The 23,711-nt window shown below is 41.6% G+C and overlaps 1 pseudogene; it reads right to left on the reverse strand.

Annotated features, from left to right (window-relative positions):
- Nucleotides 1-470: 470 nt before the first annotated feature.
- Nucleotides 471-589, reverse strand: LOC124799649 (annotated as a pseudogene).
- Between the last annotated feature and the right edge of the window lie 23,122 nt (nucleotides 590-23,711).

Genomic DNA, 23,711 nt, shown 5'->3' on the forward strand with positions numbered 1-23,711 from the left:
GGTCCTGCATAATTACAGACCATTATTCTTAACAGTGGTTTGCACTATAATTCTTTAACACAGTCTAAGTTCGAATGTAATAAATTTCCTTGAGACAGAAAAGCTTCTGTCCACAAATCAACACGGATTTAGAAAGCACCACTCTTGCAGCTCTCGGCTTGTCCTTTTCACACAAAATCCTGCGAATCGTGGACAAATGACAACAGGCAGATTCCATACACTGCGATTTCCGGAAAGCGTTTGATGCTGTGCACCACTGCTGTACACTGCACTCTGTCATTAGGCTACAAGTGGCCCATCGGGACCATCCGACCGCCGTTTCATCCTCGGCTGAGGATGCGGATAGAAGGGGCGTGTGGTCAGCACACCACTCTCCCGGTCGTTATGATGGTTTTCTTTGACCTGAGGTGCTACTGTTAGGTCGAGTAGCTCCTCAATTGGCATCACGAGGCTGAGAGCACCCTGAAAAATGGCAACAGCGCATGGCAGCCCGGATGGTCACCCATCCAAGTGCCAGCCACGCCCGACAGCGCTTAAACTTCGGTGATCTGACGGGAACCAGTGTATCCACTGTGGCAAGGCCGCTGCCTACTGCTGTACACTGAGGTTCCCAGATATGTGAGTGGTTTGAAGACTTCTTAAGTAGTAGAACCCAGTGTGTTCTCCTCAGCAGCGAGCGTTCATAACCCAAAGACTTCATCAGGAGTATTCCAGGGAAGTATGATAGGACTGCTCTTATTCTCTGTATACGTAAATTGTATGATGAAAAGAATGAGCAGCAACTTACGGCTGTTTGATGATGACGCTGCGGTGTGCGAAGGGTGGTGGCGTTGAGGGATTGTAGGCGGATACAGGATGACTTGGACAGAATTTGTAGTTGATGTGATGAATGGAGCTTGCTCAAATTGTCGAGAAATGTAAGTTAATGTGGAGGAAAAGGAAAAACAGTCCTGAAACGTTTGAGTGCAGCATTGGTAGTGGAACTGCTTGGCAAGTCGCACCGATTAAATATCCGGGCACAGCTCTGCAAAGCGATTTGAAATGGAACAAACACATCATGTTAGTAAACCAAATGGTTGCCGTCGTTTTGGGAAACTGTTCAAATGGCTCTGAGCACTATGCGACTTAACTTCTGAGGTCATCAGTCGCCGAGAACTTAGAACTAATTAAACCTAAATAACCTAAGGACATCAAACACGTCCATGCCCGAGGCAGGATTCGAACCTGCGACCGTAGCTGTCCCGCGGTGGGAAACTGTAGCTCATCTATGAAGGAGAAAACTATTGTAAGTCATTCTCGAGTACTGCTCAAGCGCTTTGGATGCCCGTCAGGTTGGAATAAAGGAAGACATCGAAGTAGTTCATGAGCATGCTGCTAGATTTCTTACCTGCAGGTTTGACCAGCACGCATTATGGAGATGTTTGTGAATTCAAATGGGAATCTCTGTAGGGAAGACGATGTCCTTGTCTTGAGGCATTACTGCAGAAATTTAGGGAAGTGGCTTTTGAGGCCAACTGCAGAATGAGTCTGCTGCCGCCAGCGTACATTTTACGTAAGAACTACAAAGATAAAATGAGAGAAAGTAGAGCTCATACAGAGGTTAACAGACGGTCGTTTTTCCCTCGCTCCGTTCGTGACTGGAATAGTAGTGGCATGTGATACCCTCCACCTTGCACTGTACAGTGGCTTGCAGAGTATACAGGGTGTTACAAAACGGTACGGCTAAACTTTCAGCAGACATTCCTCACACACAAAGAAAGAAAATATGTTATGTGGATATGTGTCCGGAAACGCTTACTTTCCATGTTAGAGCTCATTTTATTACTTCTCTTCAAATCACATTAATCATGGAATGGAAACACACAGCAACAGAACGTACCAGCGTGACTTAAAACACTTTGTTACAGGAAATGTTCAAAATGTCCTCCGTTAGCGAGGATACGTGCATCCACCCTCCGTCGCATGGAATCCCTGATGCGCTGATGCAGCCCTGGAGAATGGCGTATTGTATCATAGCGTCCACAATACGAACACGAAGAGTCTCTACATTTGGTACCGGGGTTGCATAGACAAGAGCTTTCAAATGCCCCCATAAATGAAAGTCAAGAGGGTTGAGGTCAGGAGAGCGTGGAGGCCATGTAATTGGTCCGCCTCTACCAATCCATCGGCCACCGAATCTGTTGTTGAGAAGCGTACGAACACTTCGACTGAAATGTGCAGGAGCTCCATCGTGCATGAACCACATGTTGTGTCGTACTTGTAAAGGCACATGTTCTAGCAGCACAGGTAGAGTATCCCGTATGAAATCATGATAACGTGCTCCATTGAGCGTAGGTGGAAGAACATGGGGCCCAATCAAGACATCACCAACAATGCCTGCCCAAACGTTCACAGAAAATCTGTGTTGATGACGTGATTGCACAATTGCGTGCGGATTCTCGTCAGCCCACACATGTCGATTGTGAAAATTTACAATTTGATCACGTTGGAATGAAGCCTCATCCGTAAAGAGAACATTTGCACTGAAATGAGGATAGACGCATTATTGGATGAACCATTCGCAGAAGTGTACCCGTGGAGGCCAATCAGCTGCTGATAGTGCCTGCACACGCTGTACATGGTACGGAAACAGCTGGTTCTCCCGTAGCACTTTCCATACAGTGACGTGGTCAACGTTACCTTGTACAGCAGCAACTTCTCTGACGTTTGACATTAGGGTTATCGTCAACTGCACGAAGAGTTGCCTCGTCCATTGCAGGTGTCCTCGTCATTGTAGGCCTTCCCCGGTCGTGAGTCATAGGCTGGAATGTTCCGTGCTCCTTAAGACGCCGATCAATTGCTTCGAACGTCTTCCTGTCGGGGCACCTTCGTTCTGGAAATATGTCTCGATACAAACGTACCGCTCCACGGCTATTGCCCCGTGCTAATCCATACATCAAATGGGCATCTGCCAACTGCGCATTTGTAAACATAGTACTGACTGCAAAACCACGTTCTTGATGAACACTAACCTGCTGATGCTACGTACTGATGTGCTTGATGCTAGTACTGTAGAGCAATGAGTCGCATGTCAACACAAGCACCGAAGTCAACATTACCTTCCTTCAATTGGGCCAACTGGCGGTGAATCGAGGAAGTACAGTACATACTGACGAAACTAAAATGAGCTCTAACATGGAAATTAAGCGTTTCCGGACACATGTCCACATAACATCTTTTCTTTATTTGTGTGTGAGGAATGTGTCCTGAAAGTTTGGCCGTACCTTTTTTGTAACAACCTGTATATGTCGCAGAGTATGTATATATAAATATAGTTATAGTGTCGATGTTCTTCAAAAAATGGTTAGTTGACCTAATATCCTTTGACATATTTGACTGTTTCATTAATTTATCGATTGAAATGAGCTTTATGCTGTCTGGCGTGCCAGAAAGCTTTCTAGTTGATCTTGTTCTTTCATGTTTTAATTTAAGACATTAATTATTGTCAGATATAATCAGCGTAAGTTGGAATGTGTCAAAAAATTCCTAAGTGTAAACTTTTTGTGTGTAAATAATATTTTGTTCATACCTTTTCTACAATATGTGTCGAATAAATCTTTCATGGATTCTCAGCACATTAAGCCATTTAGAACCAAAATCCCAGTGTTGCTGTTTAAAGGATTGAGCAATTTATGATAACAAAACTATTGGAATGATTCTCACTAGTTTATGGAGGGCTGTTTATTACTCACTTTCATAGAATTAATTTTAAATTAAAAATTATTACTGTTTCACAGAAAGTATTGACCTATGTAGACAGAATAGCTGCCCTCTCAAAGGATTTCCCTGTCAAAATATAGACAAGTTTATGAAATGAAGAATATTGAAAACTAAATAATTATGAAGAATCAGAAGAGAATTTGAGAAAAAAATTCTAAATGTGGAAACCTAGCAAGGAGCAAAGATGGCAGTAACACGAGGATAGGTTTCGAAGTATTTAAAAGATGAGATAATTGAAGAAAAATAAGCTCTGTAAGGAAAAGGTGCGGTATGAACCAACGGCTCTCATACTCAGGGGCAAAGGTGTCTGCACCTCCCCCCCCCCCCTCTCCCCAACCCCCATCCTCCAGATCCCTACGAAAGGAAAAAAATAATGTTATTAGGTGTTTTTCTTTCAACAAAATGATTTAAAATTCGGAATAATGCAGGTTTTTAACAGGGTCGAAACTGGAACTTTATTATGGCTTCTTAGAAGTCACCATTTATCTTCCAGTACATTAAAAACTTTCCATGCCTCCAGGTCTGGCCCCCCTCTCCCATCCCTACAAACTATCGTTTAGGCACCCTTAGTATAGGTCACATGGGATACGGTGGCTGATGCGCAGTAACCAGTTTTTCCACCTTTCGGTTAGTCAACGATGGCAAAATCGAGGCGCACGCTCTGCAGTCTTTCTCAAACGATTTTACAGAAACTATTTGGTAAAAAAACCGTTTGGTCAAGTTTAGTGTTGTCTCCTTCAAAGTAGTACCCTTCTGATTACACACACTTTTTCCAGCGCTTCTGCCATTGATGGTAACATTTCTGGAACTCATCTTCTGTAATATCCTCCAAGACCCTCATCACAGCGTTTTGGACATCTTTTGTTGTATTTACAATGGTGCCCCTTGACCGCCATTTTGACTCTTGGAAATAGAAAAAAGTGGCACGGAGCGATATCTGGTGAATAAGGTGGCTGTGGTAGTACTGAAATATGTTTTGAGGTTAAAAATTGCTGTACTGACAGAGCACTGCAGGATGGCACATTATCGTGATCCAGAATCCAATTATCAGCAATGCGGGCATGGACACGAAGAACTCTTTTAAGAAGTCTTCCTAAAATTTCCTTGTAGTTGTTGTTGTTGTTGTGGTCTTCAGTCCTGAGACTGGTTTGATGCAGCTCTCCATGCTACTCTATCCTGTGCAAGCTTCTTCATCTCCCAGTACTTGCTGCAACCTACATCCTTCTGAATCTGCTTAGTGTATTCATCTCTTGGTCTCCCTCTACGATTTTTATCCTCCACGCTGCCCTCCAATGCTAAATTTGTGATTCCTTGATGCCTCAAAACATGTCCTACCAACCGATCCCTTCTTCTAGTCAAGTTGTGCCACAAACTTCTCTTCTCCCCAATCCTATTCAATACCTCCTCATTAGTTACGTGATCTACCCACCGTGTCTTCAGAATTCTTCTGTAGCACCACATTTCGAAAGTTTCTATTCTCTTCTTGTCCAAACTAGTTATCGTCCATGTTTCACTTCCATACATGGCTACACTCCACACAAATACTTTCAGAAATGACTTCCTGACACTTAAATCTATACTCGATGTTAACAAATTTCTCTTCTTCAGAAACGATTTCCTTGCCATTGCCAGTCTACATTTTATATCCTTTCTACTTCGACCATCATCAGTTATTTTGCTCCCCAAAAAAATGGTTCAAATGGCTCTGAGCACTATGGGACTTAACATCTATAGTCATCAGTCCCCTAGAACTTAGAACTACTTAAACCTAACTAACCTAAGGACATCACACAACACCCAGCCATCACGAGGCAGAGAAAATCCCTGACCCCGCCGGGAATGGAACCCGGGAATGCTCCCCAAATAGCAAAACTCCTTTACTATTTTAAGTGTCGCATTTCCTAATCTAATTCCCTCAGCATCACCCGATTTAATTTGACTACATTCCATTATCCTCGTTCTGCTTTTGTTGATGTTCATCTTATACCCTCCTTTCAAGACACTGTCCATTCCGTTCAACTGCTCTTCCAAGTCCTTTGCTGTCTCTGACAGAATTACAATGTCATCGGCGAACCTCAAAGTTTTTACTTCTTCTCCATGAATTTTAATACCTACTCCGAATTTTTTGTTTGTTTCCTTTACTGCTTGCTCAATATACAGATTGAATAACATTGGGGAGAGGCTACAACCCTGTCTCACTCCTTTCCCAACCACTGCTTCCCTTTCATGCCCCTCGACTCATAACTGCCATCTGGTTTCTGTACAAATTGTAAATAGCCTTTCTCTCCCTGTATTTTACCCCTGCCACCTCCAGAATTTGAAAGAGAGTATTCCAGTTAACATTGTCAAAAGCTTTCTCTAAGTCTACAAATGCTAGAAACGTAGGTTTGCCTTTTCTTAATCTTTCTTCTAAGATAAGTCGTAAGGTTAGTATTGCCTCACGTGTTCCAACATTTCTACGGAATCCAAACTGATCTTCTCCGAGGTCCGCTTCTACCAGTTTTTCCATTCGTCTGTAAAGAATTCGCGTTAGTATTTTGCAGCTGTGACTTATTAAACTGATAGTTCGGTAATTTTCACATCTGTCAACACCTGCCTTCTTTGGGATTGGAATTATTATATTCTTCTTGAAGTCTGAGGGTATTTCGCCTGTCTGATACATCTTGCTCACCAGATGGTAGAGTTTTGTCATGACTGGCTCTCCCAAGGCCATCAGTAGTTCTAATGTAGTTCTTTGTAGTAATATTGGTTAACTGTTTGTTCAGGAGGCACCCACTCTTTATGAACAATTCCCTAGGAATCAAAGAAGCACACAAGCATGCATTTCATTTTTTGACTTTGACATGTGAACTTTTTTGGTCTGAGTGATCCCTTTGAGCACCATTGCGAACTTTGGCGTTTTGTCCCTGGATCGTACTGATAAAACCAACTTTCTTCACCAGTCATAAGATGGCTCAACAATTCTGGATTGATTTCCGTTTGCTCTAACAGATCCAGATCGACTGCCACATTTTTCTGTGTTTCTCGCTGTTGTAATGTGAGATTTTTGGGAACCATTTTTGCACAAATCTTTCTCATATCAAGATCTTCAGTTACCATTAGATGAACCGTTTCTCGATTGATGTGCAGTTCTTCCGCAATCATTTTCATGGATAATCTTCGATCAGATCGTATGAGTTCATGCACCCTGGCCAAGTTGCCATCCGTCCGTGAGGTTGATGGTCGTCCACTGCAGTCTTCATCTTCAACATTTGTTCTGCCTTCACTAAACATTTTATGCCAACGAAAAACTTGAGCTCTTGACATAGCCTCCTCTCTAGAAGCCTTTTGAAGCTTACCGTAAGTTGTCGTCGCGCTTTCATCTAATTTAAAGCAAAAAGAACTGGCATACCATTGAGCAATATTATTCAGTTCCATTTCCGTGACGAGAGACACAAACACGTGTTAACTTATTACAGGACAACTCACGACTGAGCAGTTGCATCGATGTGCCACTTGGACTAGAAGCAGCTTATAGACCAAGGTCAAAGATATTGTGCCTATCCAAGCCTGCAGAGTTGACACATCTTGCAAAGAAAATCAGTCTCATTACTTTATTGGCTCACCTCGTAGTTATTGTGATATTTACATGGAAGTAAGACACTGCGCGAAATTCGGGAAAGTGCGCAATGAAAAATATGGATCGCTATGATTTTGCGTTTGGTGTGCATTGTTGTGCATGAAATTTAGCTACTATACTGAATTTTTCTTTAGACTTGGATAGAGGTTTCTATCTGTCACCAATCTCGAGAAAGCTGATCTGATGTAGCACACTCTTTTGCGAATGCACTCTGCCTGCGACAAAGCCAGAGTTAAATATCCACAACATTCCTCACATTTCATAAACGGTTTGAGATATCGAAATAAGATTTTGGCAGATGATAGCACACAAAGAGCAGAGTATTTTGCTGCATGGTTATTATGCAAAACGTGTTATTCCACTAACTACAGACTTTTTCAATGAAAGAATAATTTTTAAGTGCCATTGATAGACGGTGAAATGAGAAATACTAAGGGTTTTGGAACATAAGTGAAGATATTACACTTTTTTTGCGTCGAGGATGTGATTTTTCAAAAGTTACTGACCTTAATTTTCCTCATTTCTACATCTACATCTACATCTACATTGATACTCCGCAAGCCACCCAACGGTGTGTGGCGGAGGGCACTTTATGTGCCACTGTCATTACCTCCCTTTCCTGTTCCAGTCGCGTATGGTTCGCGGGAAGAACGACTGTCTGAAAGCCTCCGTGCGCGCTCTAATCTCTCTAATTTTACATTCGTGATCTCCTCGGGAAGTATAAGTAGGGGGAAGCAATATATTCGATACCTCATCCAGAAACGCACCCTCTCGAAACCTGGCGAGCAAGCTACACCGCGATGCAGAGCGCCTCTCTTGCAGAGTCTGTCACTTGAGTTTATTAAACATCTCCGTAACGCTATCACGGTTACCAAATAACCCAGTGACGAAACGCGCCGCTCTTCTTTGGATCTTCTCTATCTCCTCCGTCAACCCGACCTGGTACGGATCCCACACTGATGAGCAATACTCAAGTATAGGTCGAACGAGTGTTTTGTAAGCCACCTCCTTTGTTGATGGACTACATTTTCTAAGCACTCTCCCAATGAATCTCAACCTGGTACCCGCCTTACCAACAATTAGTTTTATATGATCATTCCACTTCAAATCGTTCCGTACGCATACTCCCAGATATTTTACAGAAGTAACTGCTACCAGTGTTTGTTCCGCTATCATATAATCATACAACAAAGGATCCTTCTTTCTATGTATTCGCAATACATTACATTTGTCTATGTTAAGGGTCAATTGCCACTCCCTGCACCAAGTGCCTATCCGCTGCAGATCTTCCTGTATTTCGCTACAATTTTCTAATGCAGCAACTTCTCTGTATACTACAGCATCATCCGCGAAAAGCCGCATGGAACTTCCGACACTATCTACTAAGTCATTTATATATATTGTGAAAAGCAATGGTCCCATAACACTCCCCTGTGGCACTTAATTAACGGCTGTTTCAGAATTCTCTCGCAATTATATCTGCACAACATGTTAGATACTATGTGTTTGGCAAAAGAAGCAAATTTTAATATGGCAACCACAGAAATGTGTAGGTGTTACTCAAATTTCGCCACTCATGACGTTTCTCTGAATGTTACAAATGGTTAACAAGCCAGACGCAAATAAATCGCTGCATTTTCGGCGGAATTCTTTGTAGACACTAACGAAAGCAGAGGTGAAAGTAGATCTTTTTGAATGGTCACTAAGCAAGTGTGGATGTGGAAGTGCCCCACTTAATATTTACAAAATATGTGAATATACGCTTCAGTTTAGAACGGCACTTCCCCTCCAGTGCTCGGCATTTCCCCTACAACACCTGCCCGTAACCCCCACCACTACCACTTTTCCCACACATGCCTTGTCGTCTGCGCATCTACCAGCTATGGCATTCTGTGCAGGCTATATCGACGGTGTCTGCATCGGCCACAATCGGCACGTCGCGCGCTGCTCATATCTTCGCAGAAGGAACATTTAAATCAGTGGCTACGAATCGTTGCTAGAGAGGGCTCGGCAGATGTCGCCACAGAAGATGCGGAATTCGCATCACCTAACTGCCTGCAAGTGTAATCGGAGAGCACGTCCTTGAGGCCGCCACAGTCAGGTTATCGTCAGACTACTCTCTGATCACACCCAGCGCGCGAACGGCAGTGCAGTATGTTCTTGCAAGCATAGCACGGCGCCAGTGAGAACTTTACAAATCTAGCACGACGCTAGAGTGCACGCCACGTAACTTGATGGAGGTAAGGATGCGCAGAAGCGCGGATACGTCACGTGACGTACAAACTAATAACAGTCAGTCGGCCTTTGACTGCACCCGATTTGATTTCGTACTGTGCGGAGCGAGTTTACGACTAGTTTAAGCATTCTGTGTGATATTCTTTCGAAAGTTATTTCGAGGAAATCTGACCAGTAAGAGTGGCAAAAGCAAATCTCACCCAGTATTACAGTAGTAGGGTAGTAGGAGTAATCCGTCGAACTACAGACCTATATCATTGACGTCGGTTTGCAGAAGGGTTTTGGAGCATATACTGTATTCAAACATTATGAATCACCTCGGAGGGAACGATCTATTGATACGTAATCAGCATGGTTTCAGAAAACATCGTTCTTGTGCAACGCAGCTAGCTCTTTATTCGCACGAAGTAATGCCCGCTATCGACAGAGGATCTCAAGTTGATTCCGTATTTCTAGATTTCTGGAAAGCTTTTGACACCGTTCCTCACAAGCGACTTCTAATCAAGCTGCGGGCCTATGGGGTATCGTCTCAGTTGTGCGACTGGAGTCGTGATTTCCTGTCAGGAAGGTCGCAGTTCGTAGTAATAGACGGCAAATCATCGAGTAAAACTGAAGTGATATCAGGTGTTCCCCAGGGAAGCGTCCTGGGACCTCTGCTGTTCCTGATCTATATAAATGACCTGGGTGACAATCTGAGCACTTCTCATAGGTTGTTCGCAGATGATGCAGTAATTTACCGTCTAGTAAGGTCATCCGAAGACATCAGTTGCAAAGCGATTTAGAAAAGATTGCTGTATGGTGTGGCAGGTGGCAGTTGACGCTAAATAAAGAAAAGTGTGAGGTGATCCACATGAGTTCCGAAAGAAATCCGTTGGAATTCGATTACTCGATAAATAGTACAATTCTCAAGGCTGTCAATTCAACTAAGTACCTGGGTGTAAAAATTACGAACAACTTCAGTTGGAAAGACCACATAGATAATATTGTGGGGAAGGCGAGCCAAAGGTTGTGTTTCATTGGCAGGACACTTAGAAGATGCAAGTCCATTAAAGAGACAGCTTACACTACACTCGTTCGTCCTCTGTTAGAACATTGCTGCGCGGTGTGCGATCCTTACCAGGTGGGATTGACGGAGGACATCGAAAGGGTGCAAAAAAGGGCAGCTCGTTTTGTATTATCACGTAATAGGGGAGAGAGTGTGGCAGATATGATACGCGAGTTGGGATGGAAGTCGTTAAAGCAAAGACGTTTTTCGTCGCGGCGAGATCTATTTACGAAATTTCAGTCAGCAACTTTCTCTTCCGAATGCGAAAATATTTTGTTGAGCCCACCCTACATAGGTAGGAATGATCATCAAAATAAAATAAGAGAAATCAGAGCTCGAACAGAAAGGTTTAGGTGTTCGTTTTTCCCGCGTGCTGTTCGGGAGTGTAATGGTAGGGAGATAGTATGATTGTGGTTCGATGAACCCTCTGCCAAGCACTTAAATGTGAATTGCAGAGTAATCATGTAGATGTAGATGTAGATTTATTACACAAGCAGGTGAAAGAAATAGTGTTTCGCATGTATCAGTTCTTTAGAAAGGAGTGGGAAGTGGCACATGGAACTGGAATCCACTCCTGATCACAAAAATCTCCCGGTGTTGCCAAATACCAAGAACGAACAGCTGAGTGTAAGGCATCGGACTGAGAACTGTTCAACGGATCGCGAGTGGAACGAACGCTTCTGCTGAAGAGAACGAATCATTAATTTTTAAGTCTCCCGGTAAGCGCCGAAATCGAAAGAATTCGTGAGATCGATGTTTCAGCAAGAATGTATTACAGCGGAAAGTATTTGAAATGTGTAGTAAAAATGAATATTCTTCGGCAGATAAGCTATGTTCATACACGAAAAGAGCCGACAGTTTCAACGGCAGCAAATCTACTATGCTCAGAATATTAAAGGGAATAGGCTTTAAAATGCAGAAAGACCAATGACGGAAGAAAACTGCTCATGAAGAGAAGTGACATTGTAACACCAAGAACTGTGTTCTTGAGATCAGTGCACGAAATAAAATTAGCCGGAAAATCACGTATTTATTATCTCGGTGAAACGTACATGATGCGAACCACTCAAGACCTGTGTGCTGGAAGACAAGTGAGGATGTTGGACGCCTGAAGGTTCCTGTGTGCAAAGGGAGACGCCTTATTGTGCTTCACCCTGGTTCTACAGACACATGCTTAATACCAGAAAGTAAATTAATATTTACAGCATCAACGTCGAAGCATTCGGATGACTACTACTCTGAAATGACTTACGCTGTCTTCAAGCAGTGGTTTGTACAGCAGGTACTTCCATACCTAGCAGAGAATTCTGTTATTGTCATGGACATTGCAAGTGTGCACTCTGTGCAAGTGAATAAGGCTCCTACTTCAAATATCAAAGACCAGGCCAGAGTTACTCGTGCTCGTAAATGCATGCAAACCTAAATGCTGCACTTATGAGACAGATGAACTTGCAAGACAGCTTGGTAGAACGAAAAGTCAACAGTTAGTTGGTGGTCTTGAGACAGCGTAATAGTTGGAATGCAGATCTAATAGAGACCACTAACGAACTTGGCACGAAGTAGTCTAGTATGAAAACGCAGCTAAGCCAAAAGTTATCAGACGTTACAAAGGAACAGAAAAAAGGCGCGGACTAAGTACAAAGGGTAGTAGATGCGCAGGAAGTCTTGTAAAATGAACACAAAAATCTGACAGAATTGGTCACGATTGTACAAACAAACGAAGCCTAGTTTGTATCGAATTGTGGAGAATTTCCAGAGGACGTATGCAAACGCACGCAAGATGTTGGTCTTTTAAAGCTGGGTCAAACATTTCTAATATTCTAATGTGAAGGGCTTAATAAGGATGTAAAGAAATTAAACGAAAGAGACGAAACTGGAATATTCGACAGTGACATCGCGCTCGCAGAAAAGTGTTCCCAGAAACACAGGACTTATGTGGAGTCCGTATAGGAAATAATTAGTGAACGTGAAACAAAAATACTTAATAAAATTGGCAATGACATGAAAACGATCGAAGGTAAAATTCGCTCTATGCTAATAAGAGGGAAGAATGGTTCAAACGATCCGTCTGTAACTATTAACCAGAATCGGGCAGCTATAGAAAATAATTGCGCGAACACTGTTTCACCACGGTCAGTGTATGATACAGGCGAACTGGAACTATTTACAAATAATTATAATATATCCAGAATGAGATTTTCACTCTGCAGCGGAGTGTGCGCTGATATGAAACTTCCTGGCAGATTAAAACTGTGTGCCCGACCGAGACTCGAACTCGGGACCTTTGCCTTTCGCGGGCAAGTGCTCTCTCATTCTGGAAACATCCCCCAGGCTGTGGCTAAGCCATGTCTCCGCAATATCCTTTCTTTCAGGAGTGCTAGTTCTGCAAGGTTCGCAGGAGAGCTTCTGTAAAGTTTGGAAGGTAGGAGACGAGGTACTGGCAGAATTAAGCTGTGAGTACCGAGCGTGAGTCGTGCTTCGGTAGCTCAGTTGGTAGAGCACTTGCCCGCGAAAGGCAAAGGTCCCGAGTTCGAGTCTCGGTCGGGCACACAGTTTTAATCTGCCTGGAAGTTTCAATTATAATATAATCCTGAAGACAGTACAAATCATTGAGCTCCTGAGCAAACTGGTGCTCTGGTGCATAAGTAGTAAATTTAAAGTCTGGTCATGTCATATACAATATGTTCTAAATTCATGTTGCTAGAAGATGCATACCAGCTAAAGAAGTCATCATAGTCTCATTCCAGTACAGCTGGTACCTGGCACCATATTTACCAACACACAAAGTTGGTTGCTCTCAGTACATCAGTATAGTGATGATCATCATCGTCAATACATTTGAAATGGAAGGTTCTTCATCGATCCATATTGTGCATAGCCACATTGAAGTATGAATGCTGATATGCAGTAGCTCCAATGCCATGAGCAGAGGGAGGAAACTGGATGATGGAAGATGGGAAACAGTAAGACAGGTAAGGTAGTGTAACATATCCTAATAAATGTAGCAAAATGTCTATGTAAGTTCTAAATCAGCCTATACTGAGTGTTGCAACATGACAACTTCTAGTAAATGTGGAAACAGTGAACAGTAAAGATACAATATCTTAATAAAACCATGAACTGGACTAAGCCATAGTGCTGTAAATTATGATATGTCAGTTCTATACAATATAATGTGAAGTGTGGCAACAGTCTGACTGTAAGTATAATAATTCTCAAAAAACGTGGCATTAGTCTGTCTGTGAGTATATCAGTACTAGCATACATGCTAAATAGACAAGACATAAAGATTTAACCAAAAAGACAAGACAAAATTATTGGTAATGGATAATCCTACACAGTGACCTACAATGGCCTACTTACCTATCATAATGGATATAGCAGTGGTTAGACATATTAGAAAACTAGTGAGATGGCTACAAGTTAATTTTACATAGTGTACATCCTGACGAAATATTTGTTTGTGATGTGAGCGAGATTTCTACGGCTGCCGCCGCATCTCGCATCCCAGTCTCCATCGTTCACGGTCATTCCGGTCTCCTTCATTAAGACCTCTCGCCGCCATTGCCTAGTTGACGCCGTCTTTCCAGCACCTCGCAGGTCTACCGTGCTTTCTTCTTTGATGTGGAGTCCATTGCCATACACGTTTTGGCATACTCTGTAAGTGACCATAACAAAGTAGGTGCTTCCTTTCTATGTAGTCCAGGATTGTGCTTTCGGCATTCATAACCTTTCTGATCCTTAATATGATCAAGCCTGGAAATCCACAACTCCGTCTCCAGAAATCTCAACAGCCAGCAGGCGTTCTTTCTGCCTCTGAGTTAGTTCCCACAACTCTGCACCATATGTTGTGATACTTTCAATAATTGTGTGGTAGATGGTACGTTTTGTTCTGCGCGTTATGTTTTTCTTTCAGTGAATACCATTTAGTTGTTTCATGGCTCGCTTGCCGTGGCCAGTTTTATTATTTATATCATCCATACTTCTACCATTGGACGACAGTGTCACTACCAGGTACTTAAAATTATGACACCCTTTAACAGTATCAGCACCGAGTTGTAAGTCGTTAACAGCATTTTCTCCCACTTTCAGATATTCTTTTTTTAGATACGTTTATGACAAGACCCCATTTCTCACATTCTTCTTTTAATTTGTGGAGTATATAATTTGCATCTTCCTCATCTCCAGCTACTAACACTTGGTCGTCATCATCATCATCATCATTTAAGACTGATTATGCCTTTCAGCGTTCAGTCTGGAGCATAGCCCCCCTTATACAGTTCCTCCATGATCCCCTATTCAGTGCTAACATTGGTGCCTCTTCTGATGTTAAACCTATTACTTCAAAATCATTCTTAACCGAATCCAGGTACCTTCTACTTGGTCTGCCCCGACTCCTCCTACCCTCTACTGCTGAATCCATGAGTCTCTTGGGTAACCTTGCTTCTCCCATGCGTGTAACATGACCCCACCATCTAAGCCTGTTCGCCATGACTGCTACATCTATAGAGTTCATTCCCAGTTTTTCTTTGATTTCCTCATTGTGGACACCCTCCTGCCATTGTTCCCATCTACTAGTACCTGCAATCATCCTAGCTACTTTCATATCCGTAACCTCAACCTTGTTGATAAGGTAACCTGAATCCACCCAGCTTTCGCTCCCATACAACAAAGTTGGTCGAAAGATTGAACGGTGCACAGATAATTTAGTCTTGGTACTGACTTCCTTCTTGCAGAAGAGAGTAGATCGTAGCTGAGCGCTCACTGCATTAGCTTTGCTACACCTCGCTTCCAGTTCTTTCACTATGTTGCCATCCTGTGAGAATATGCATCCTAAGTACTTGAAACCGTCCACCTGTTCTAACTTTGTTCCTCCTATTTGGCACTCAATCCGTTTGTATTTCTTTCCCACTGACATTACTTTCGTTTTGGAGATGCTAATCTTCATAACATAGTCCTTACATTTCTGATCTAGCTCTGAAATATTACTTTGCAAACTTTCAATCGAATCTGCCATCACAACTAAGTCATCCGCATATGCAAGACTGCTTATTTTGTGTTCACATATCTTAATCTCACCCAGCCAGTCTATTGTTTTCAACATATGATCCATAAATAATATGAACAACAGTGGAGACAGGTTGCAGCCTTGTCTTACCCCTGGAACTACTCTGAACCATGAACTCAATTTACCGTCAACTCTAACTGCTGCCTGACTATCCATGTAAAGACCTTTAATTGCTTGCAAAAGTTTGCCTCCTATTCCATAATCTTGTAGAACAGACAATAACTTCCTCCTAGGAAACCGGTCATATGCCTTTTCTAGATCTATAAAGCATAGATACAATTCCCTGTTCCACTCATAACACTTCTCCATTATTTGCCGTAAGCTAAAGATCTGGTCCTGACAACCTCTAAGAGGCCTAAACCCACACTGATTTTCATCCAATTGGTCCTCAACTAATACTCGCACTTTCCTTTCAACAATACCTGAGAAGATTTTACCCACAACACTGATTAAAGAGATACCTCTGTAGTTGTTACAATCTTTTCTGTTTCCATGTTTAAAGATTGGTGTGATTACAGCTTTTGTCCAGTCTGATGGAACCTGTCCCGACTCCCAGGCCATTTCAATTATCCTGTGTAGCCATTTAAGACCTGACATTCCACTGTATTTGATGAGTTCCGACTTAATTTCATCCAATCCAGCCGCTTTATTGCACTGCAATCTATTGACCATTTTTTCCACTTCCTCAAATGTGATCCTATTTCCATCATCATTCCTATCCCATTCTACCTCGAAATCTGAAACATTACTGATCTCATTTTCACCTACATTGAGCAACTCTTCAAAATATTCCCTCCATCTGCCCAAGGCATCCACAGGATTCACCAGCAGTTTTCCTGACCTGTCCAAAATACTTGTCATTTCCTTCTTACCTCCCTTTCGAGGACTGCTAATTACACTCCAGAATGGTTTTCCAGCAGCTTGACTCATAGTCTCCAACCTGTTTCCAAAGTCTTCCCACGATTTCTTCTTGGATGCTGCAATTATCTGTTTGGCTTTGTTTCTTTCTTCAACATAACTTTCTCTGTCTACCTGGGTTCTGGTATGTAGCCATTTTTGATACGCCTTCTTTTTCCTTTTACAGGCTGCCTTGACTGTATCATTCCTCCAAGCTGTTTGCTTCATCCTACTTTTACACACTACTGTTCCAAGACATTCTTTAGCCACTTCTAGTAATGTGTCCCTGTACCTTGTCCATTCCTTTTCCAATGACTGTAATTGACTACATTCAACTAACTGGTACCTTTCTGAGATCGCTGTTATGTACTTGTGCCTGATTTCCTTATCCTGAAGTTTCTCCACTCTTATCCTCCTACATATGGACCCGACCTCCTGCACTTTCGGCCTCACAATCCCAATTTCACTGCAGATTAAATAATGATCAGTGTCATCAAAGAATCCCCTGAATACACGTGTGTCCCTCACAGCTTTCCTGAATTCCTGATCTGTTATTATATAGTCAATGACAGATCTGGTTCCCCTGCCTTCCCAAGTATACCAGTGAATGTTCTTATGTTTAAAAAAGGAGTTTGTGATTACTAAGCCCATACTGGCACAGAAATCCAAGAGTTGTTTCCCGTTCCTGTTGGCCTCCATATCCTCTCCAAATTTACCCATAACCTTTTCATACCCTTCTGTTCGATTTCCAATCCTGGCGTTAAAATCACCCATGAGCAGAACACTGTCCTTGTCCTTTACTCTAACAACTACATCACTGAGTGCCTCATAAAAACTATCCATCTTATCTTGATCTGTCCCTTCACAATGCGAATATACTGACAAAATCCTAATTTTCTTGCTAGACACTGTCAAATCTATCCACATCAGTCGCTCGTTTACATACCTTATTGCAACTACGCTGGATTCCATTTCTTTCCTGATGTAAAGCCCTACACCCCATTGTGCTATTCCTGCTTTGACTCCTGACAGGTAGACCTTGTATTCTCCCACTCTTCTTTCTCACCCCTTACCCGAATGTCACTAACAGCTAAAACGTCCAGCCCCATCTTACTTGCAGCCTCTGCCAGTTCTACCTTCTTCCCAGAGTAGCCCCCATTGATATTAATAGCTCCCCATCTCATTACCATTTGTTTGCCAAGTCGTATCTTAGGAGTCCCTGGTTTGTCAGTTAGAGGTGGGACTCCGTCACCTCCAAAGGTCCGAGGCATTTTGCTCTGATTGTTGCCAGCATCATATTTAAAGTACCAGGGAAGCAGGTTGCTAGCCTTACTTGCCCCGAGTCCCATTGGGTTTTACCCCTAACGGCTGAGGGACTAACCGGTGGATTTGGTAGTCTTTGCCGTATGAGCACAAAGGTGACCACGACTCAGAATATGTCCGAGATGCCCAGCCTTATTCCAAAGTCCCGACTGTCAGGACCACTTACTTGGCCACTCATACGTTGCCCGTGGTTCATGAACTAGGACATGACTACAGGAACCCACACCATGAACCACTTACTTGGTCGTCAGCAAAAAATAAAGTGAACAAGATCTCATCGTCTATGGAAATACCCACTCCTCCACATTTCCTTTTCCAGGATTTTAGTGCCTCCTCTAGGTAGATCTTAGAGAGTGTAGGGGCCAGTGTGCATCCCTGGCGTAGTCCCTTTGTCTCCTCAAACTCTTGAGAAAGTTGATTTCTCACTTTAACCATTGCCGTAAAACCTTGGTAGTGGAGTCTGACAGCTTTCACATACCTCGGTGACACGCCATTATCAATTAAACTTGTGCAAAACTTGTTCTGTGGAAATGTGCCATTAGCTTTTTGGAGGTTTACAAGGACAAGGTGGGTCGTAAGGCCCCTTGATGTCCTTTTCTCCACTAGGTTTTTGAGGGTAAATACTCCATCAGTACAGGAGCGACCAGATCTGAATCCGTTTTGTTCTTCAGATTCAGTTATTTCTTCGTCTATCCTCTTTTTTCAGGATACGGTCATAAGACTCTCGCCGTGGATGGCATCACACTAATACCACGACAGTTTGCACAGTTTCTCCTGTTACCCTTCTTAAATACTGATGTAACTGTTGCATTTTTCCTCTCCTATGGGGCTTCGTCACCTCTAAGGCATTTGTCAAAAATCACTGCCAATATCTCAAAGTTTTGACGGTGCCGCTTTAACCAGTTCAATATAAATTAATCCTGGACCCAGCGGCTTTATGTTTTTCATGGTATTAATTGCGTTTTGGACTTCCTTCGGGGTTATCGGTAGTATTTTATCACTACTGATTTCAATATCTGGTGGGTTCTCAGTGAATGCCGCTCTGTTCTCAGTTAGTAGTCCTTGGTAGTGTTGTAACCACTCCTGCATGCTAATGAGGTTTATATCTGCTTTATCTTTATTCTGTGTTCTCATTGTTTCTAATACCTTGCAGGCTTTACTTGCTTGTGTATTCCCCATGCTTTTTTCTATCTCTTCACCGGTTTTCTGCCAGGCTTTGTTTTGTACCTTAATTATTGTATTCTGTGCATCTTCTCTTGTACCAAGTGGTTCCACCACTCATCACATATTCTATTACTCTTTTGGATTTCTTTTTTTCCCAATGCTTCATAAGCTGCGTTATGGATGCCTTCTTTAACCATCTCATACATCTTATCTGCAGAGGTTTCTTCAACGGCAGCAAGTTTTTCCGCAAGCCTTTGCTGGTACAAGAAACAGGTAGAACTATGGTCAAGGCTTTGTAAATTATATTGGATATTATTGGCTTTCTCTGGCTCGGTTTTCACTTGAATTTCCGTGTCTTTGATAAACTTGAATAATATCTTAGACATTAGCAAATAATGGTCTGATCCACACTCTGCAGCTCTCATAGCCCTCACGTCTTGCACTGCCGGCGTTGTTGTTTGCTTTATTATGACACAGTCTATAATGGACTTGAGTTTAACGCTTGGTTTCGTCCATGTGTATTTGTGAATGTCCTTATGCTCCAACCATCCATTCAGAATTATTAAGTCATTTTGCATGCAGAATTCTATCAGTCTTTCACCATGGTTTCTTCACCATATTGTCCCACTATGTTGTCATTAGCTTTCCATCCTGCTCTGGCATTTAGGCATCCTAGTAAAATACTTCTTTGTGATTCCCTATATCTGAATAAATCTTTCTTCGCTACATCAGCGTCGTCGTTTGGTGAATAGACCACAATAATCACCACGGAATGGCCCTTTATTTCATCTTTACTCGCAGAATTCTATCTCTGACAGATTCCCAGCTGGTTAGGTTTTTCTTGAGTTGTTTCTTTATGGCAATGGCAACTCCACTTTGGGCTTGTTGTTCCTTTGGTACGCTAGTATAAATGTATATCTCTTTGTACCATGCTCTTTCACTTTGGTTTCTGTTAGGCCCACTGTGTCGACAAGGTGCTTTATTTCTTTAAAGATTTCAGGTTTCTTTGTAGAAATTCCTTGTTTATTTCAAGTTGCAGTTCTCGTTGTTCTTTTTCGTGCCTGTTGTCGTCTTCGTTTTGATCTATTCCGTTCCGAGGAAAATTGGGAGGTTTTGCATGCGATTTCTTTTGTTAGGGTGGAGTGCAGGTCCAACGCCTAAACCCCAGGAGGAACAGGTGATTTTTAATCGTCCACCAGACGATTGCCTTTCTGGGCTCAGGAACTCTGTCAATCCCTCCCTTGGGTTCCTCTGGGAATGAGATGCCACTTACACCAAGTCCGCCATACCAAAGTGCATCTGCTTCACCTTCCTTGCTGATGTGGCAAGGGGAATGCGTTAAACCCCGCAATACTGGGTCTCCAGCAGAGCTTTGCCACCAGCTCGAAAGCCGCGCCCACCGCTGCAATGTGGACGCGCCTGCTGAGAGTTATCCAAGTGTGCTTAGAGATGGGGGCTCTAAGCACCCTCGGCCAGGTTAATGTGCATGTATGGTTCCATGCACAAAAACACAAAATATTTAAGAAGGTAGTAAGAAAGGTAGTTATGTACCCATGCAAACTCTATAATGGCCACTTGTAGCCAACCTATGACCTTGCATTAATATGTATACTTTATGTAATGGCCACATGCACCCATACCGTGAGTATTTCTTGTTACTTTCTCTAAATATTTAAGAGGATAATAAGAAATACTCATGATATGGCTGCATGTGGGCATTATATAAAGTATACATATTAATGCAAAGTCACATGTTGGCTACAGGTGGCCATTATAGAGTATGCATGAGTACATAACTACCTAAAATTGTAGTGTAAATTTAAGTTCCTTGCTCTCAATGGCCATTTGACATAAATGCTTACACAAACTCCTCATAAAATGTCATGAAGACTAGAATGCTGGATCTCAGCGATCTTGTTTATGCAATATTGTGACATAATTACTTAAGAAAACCTGACAGGAAAATCAAGAATTGAATGGTTCCAGGTGGCCTTCTACTTAGAATAGATGCAAATCTTAATATTTAAAACAACTGCATAGAAAATATCAACCAGAGGCTCCGAGTGGCTTTCCTACATAAAAAAATGCTGGTCTTAATAGCTATAAAATGATTAGGGCTCCAAGTGCCTAGTACAAGAAATAAATGCTGACCTTAAAAGCAAATATGTGACAGAAAACATGTTTGTGGCTCAAGATGTCCTAGTTTTACATATAATAAACATCAAAGCCGAGAAAATATCATAAAATATCATTAACTATAACTTCATATGGCACATGTAACCTGATATAGCTTTTACAAGAACAAAATATATTGAAGTATAGCTCTGTATGGCCTGTATGCGTACATATTGGACAAATAGAAACACAGAATCAAAGTATGGTATCACATGAGTAAAGACACAATATTTATAGGTTGTGTGGCACACTCGGGGCTTCATAAATTTGTCCAGTAAATGAGCTATATTTGTAACAATGTGCCTATCTGCAGGGAAGGATATGGGAAGGACTGATTAGGGCAGTGCACTTTATCTGTAAAGAAAATGATTAACAGTCGATAGTCATTCGTCTTGGGTCAAGAACTGTTACAGCCAAAGCAAAGAAAAATTTGGTTATAGTATATGCAAGCTTAAAGACAGGAGTACTAAGAGCAATATAGCTTACTGACTAGGTAAGTGTAAGATGTTACAGTAAATAATGAGATAAATATGCAAAGATGAGTGTGAATTGCAGGAATAGTAGAACCTGAAAATTCGAATATTAACCTGAAAAAAAAGGAGTCATGCATGCTAACATAAGAAGGCAGTATCATATGCAATCTCATAAGGAATGGCGAGTCTTTCACAAACACCTCCAATCATGTGGTACAAGGTAAGATAAATTTTCGTAAAAAGGACACAACATACACAAAATACATATTAACATCATACAACATCATTATAGAAAAATCATCAGTATGTTAATATAATCCTGATTACTGGAGTGCAGCTCAGGGCATGAAAACTCATTAAACATCAGCATTCCATCATTATTTCGTAAAAATTGGTGCAGTTTACAGTATGAACGTTGATTAAATATTCTAATAATACTCTTATATCTAACACAAAATGCAGAGAAAAAAAATCCGTAATCCTAAATCTTTATAGGCAATCTGCCTAATTTACCTAGTACCATAACAGAAAAATGTTTATAAAGGGCTGCCAGGAAACAGTATGAGAAGTGTCAATGCTGTTTAGTGTTCCATGTAAGTTTCTTTTGTCATGCTTTCTATGTAATGCATTTCTTGCACCCCTTTATGGGTGGCACATTTCACACTTTCATGTGCTTGTATTTATGAGCATGATGTCTCGTTTGGTTACAATGAAACTTCAGTACAATGGTTCTGGAAAATATACAAAATAGATGAGTTATGCAATGGACCTGAGTTACAGGGTACATTGATTTCGTAATGTACACAGGTGAAATCAAGTAATCTAGACTCATCAAGCACAAGATATATTTAGCAAAATATACTACAGACTCGGCATAAATGAAACATTGCAACATTGTAAAATACAAAGACTGACTAACCTAAGAAAATATTTAATAATAGTTCATCAGGCAATAGCGTAAAAGTCAATAGTAATATCATGTTGCCTAGGGTGTGCAATTAGGCAAAGTGGAGTAGCATAGCACCATAAAAAAATAGCGCATTATATAGTACCAGCAAAGACAAAACAGCATCGGAAGTAAATTAATATAAGATATATACCAAAGGACACAAATTCTTATTATGAAAAAAATGTTTGAGTTAGTATTTGCAGTGGTCAGACCAGCCAAGGGCTGTGATCCGCTGGACACATGTCAAAATAAATGTTGTCTCTTTCAGCTGTTGTTTTCATGTACATCTGTATGAAAACAGAAAAGTGTACAAAGCCTAAACTTACTGTAAGAGAACCGACCTGCAAGATTCTCCCTGCCGCGAACGTCGCCACCTAACAAAATGCTGAATAATCAGGAAATCGTGAAAACAAGGTACCAGTAGAATTTGTATAAGCCTAGGAAGTGTTTCAAGTAAAAGTCTGGTGTGCTTTATAGGTATGTTGGCTCGCATGTAGAACTAAAATGGGCATAAGTTGAGATATACTGGTAATGCAAATAACGACTTCTGCAAGACAAGTGTCAAGCATCATAGTTCCTGAAATGTAGCAAAAATGTATACAAAGCTGAAAAGTGTTAAAAATATAATAGCAGTACTGCGACGTCTTCAGAATGCAAGACATCGAATTGAAGAAATAATTTATTAATTTATGTCGTCAAGACTGGTGCATATCTGTAGCGTAAGAAAAATTAGTTGGTTACATAGAAATTTCGTAGAATAAATGCCGTAAAATATTCTTTTCAAATTCTTGTTGCTGGAATAAGCGCGAGTAAATTTTCATTCATAATCACAGTCTTATTCTTGGCGCTAAAACTTACCTTCTTGATACTTCAGTAATTTCTCATTATTGCTGTTGTTGTTGTTGTTGTGGTCTTCAGTCCTGAGACTGGTTTGATGCAGCTCTCTATGCTACTCTATCCTGTGCAAGCTTCTTCATCTCCCAGTACCTACTGCAGCCTACATC

Source organism: Schistocerca piceifrons, chromosome 5 (assembly GCF_021461385.2).
Source record: "Schistocerca piceifrons isolate TAMUIC-IGC-003096 chromosome 5, iqSchPice1.1, whole genome shotgun sequence".
NCBI lineage: Eukaryota > Metazoa > Arthropoda > Insecta > Orthoptera > Acrididae > Schistocerca > Schistocerca piceifrons.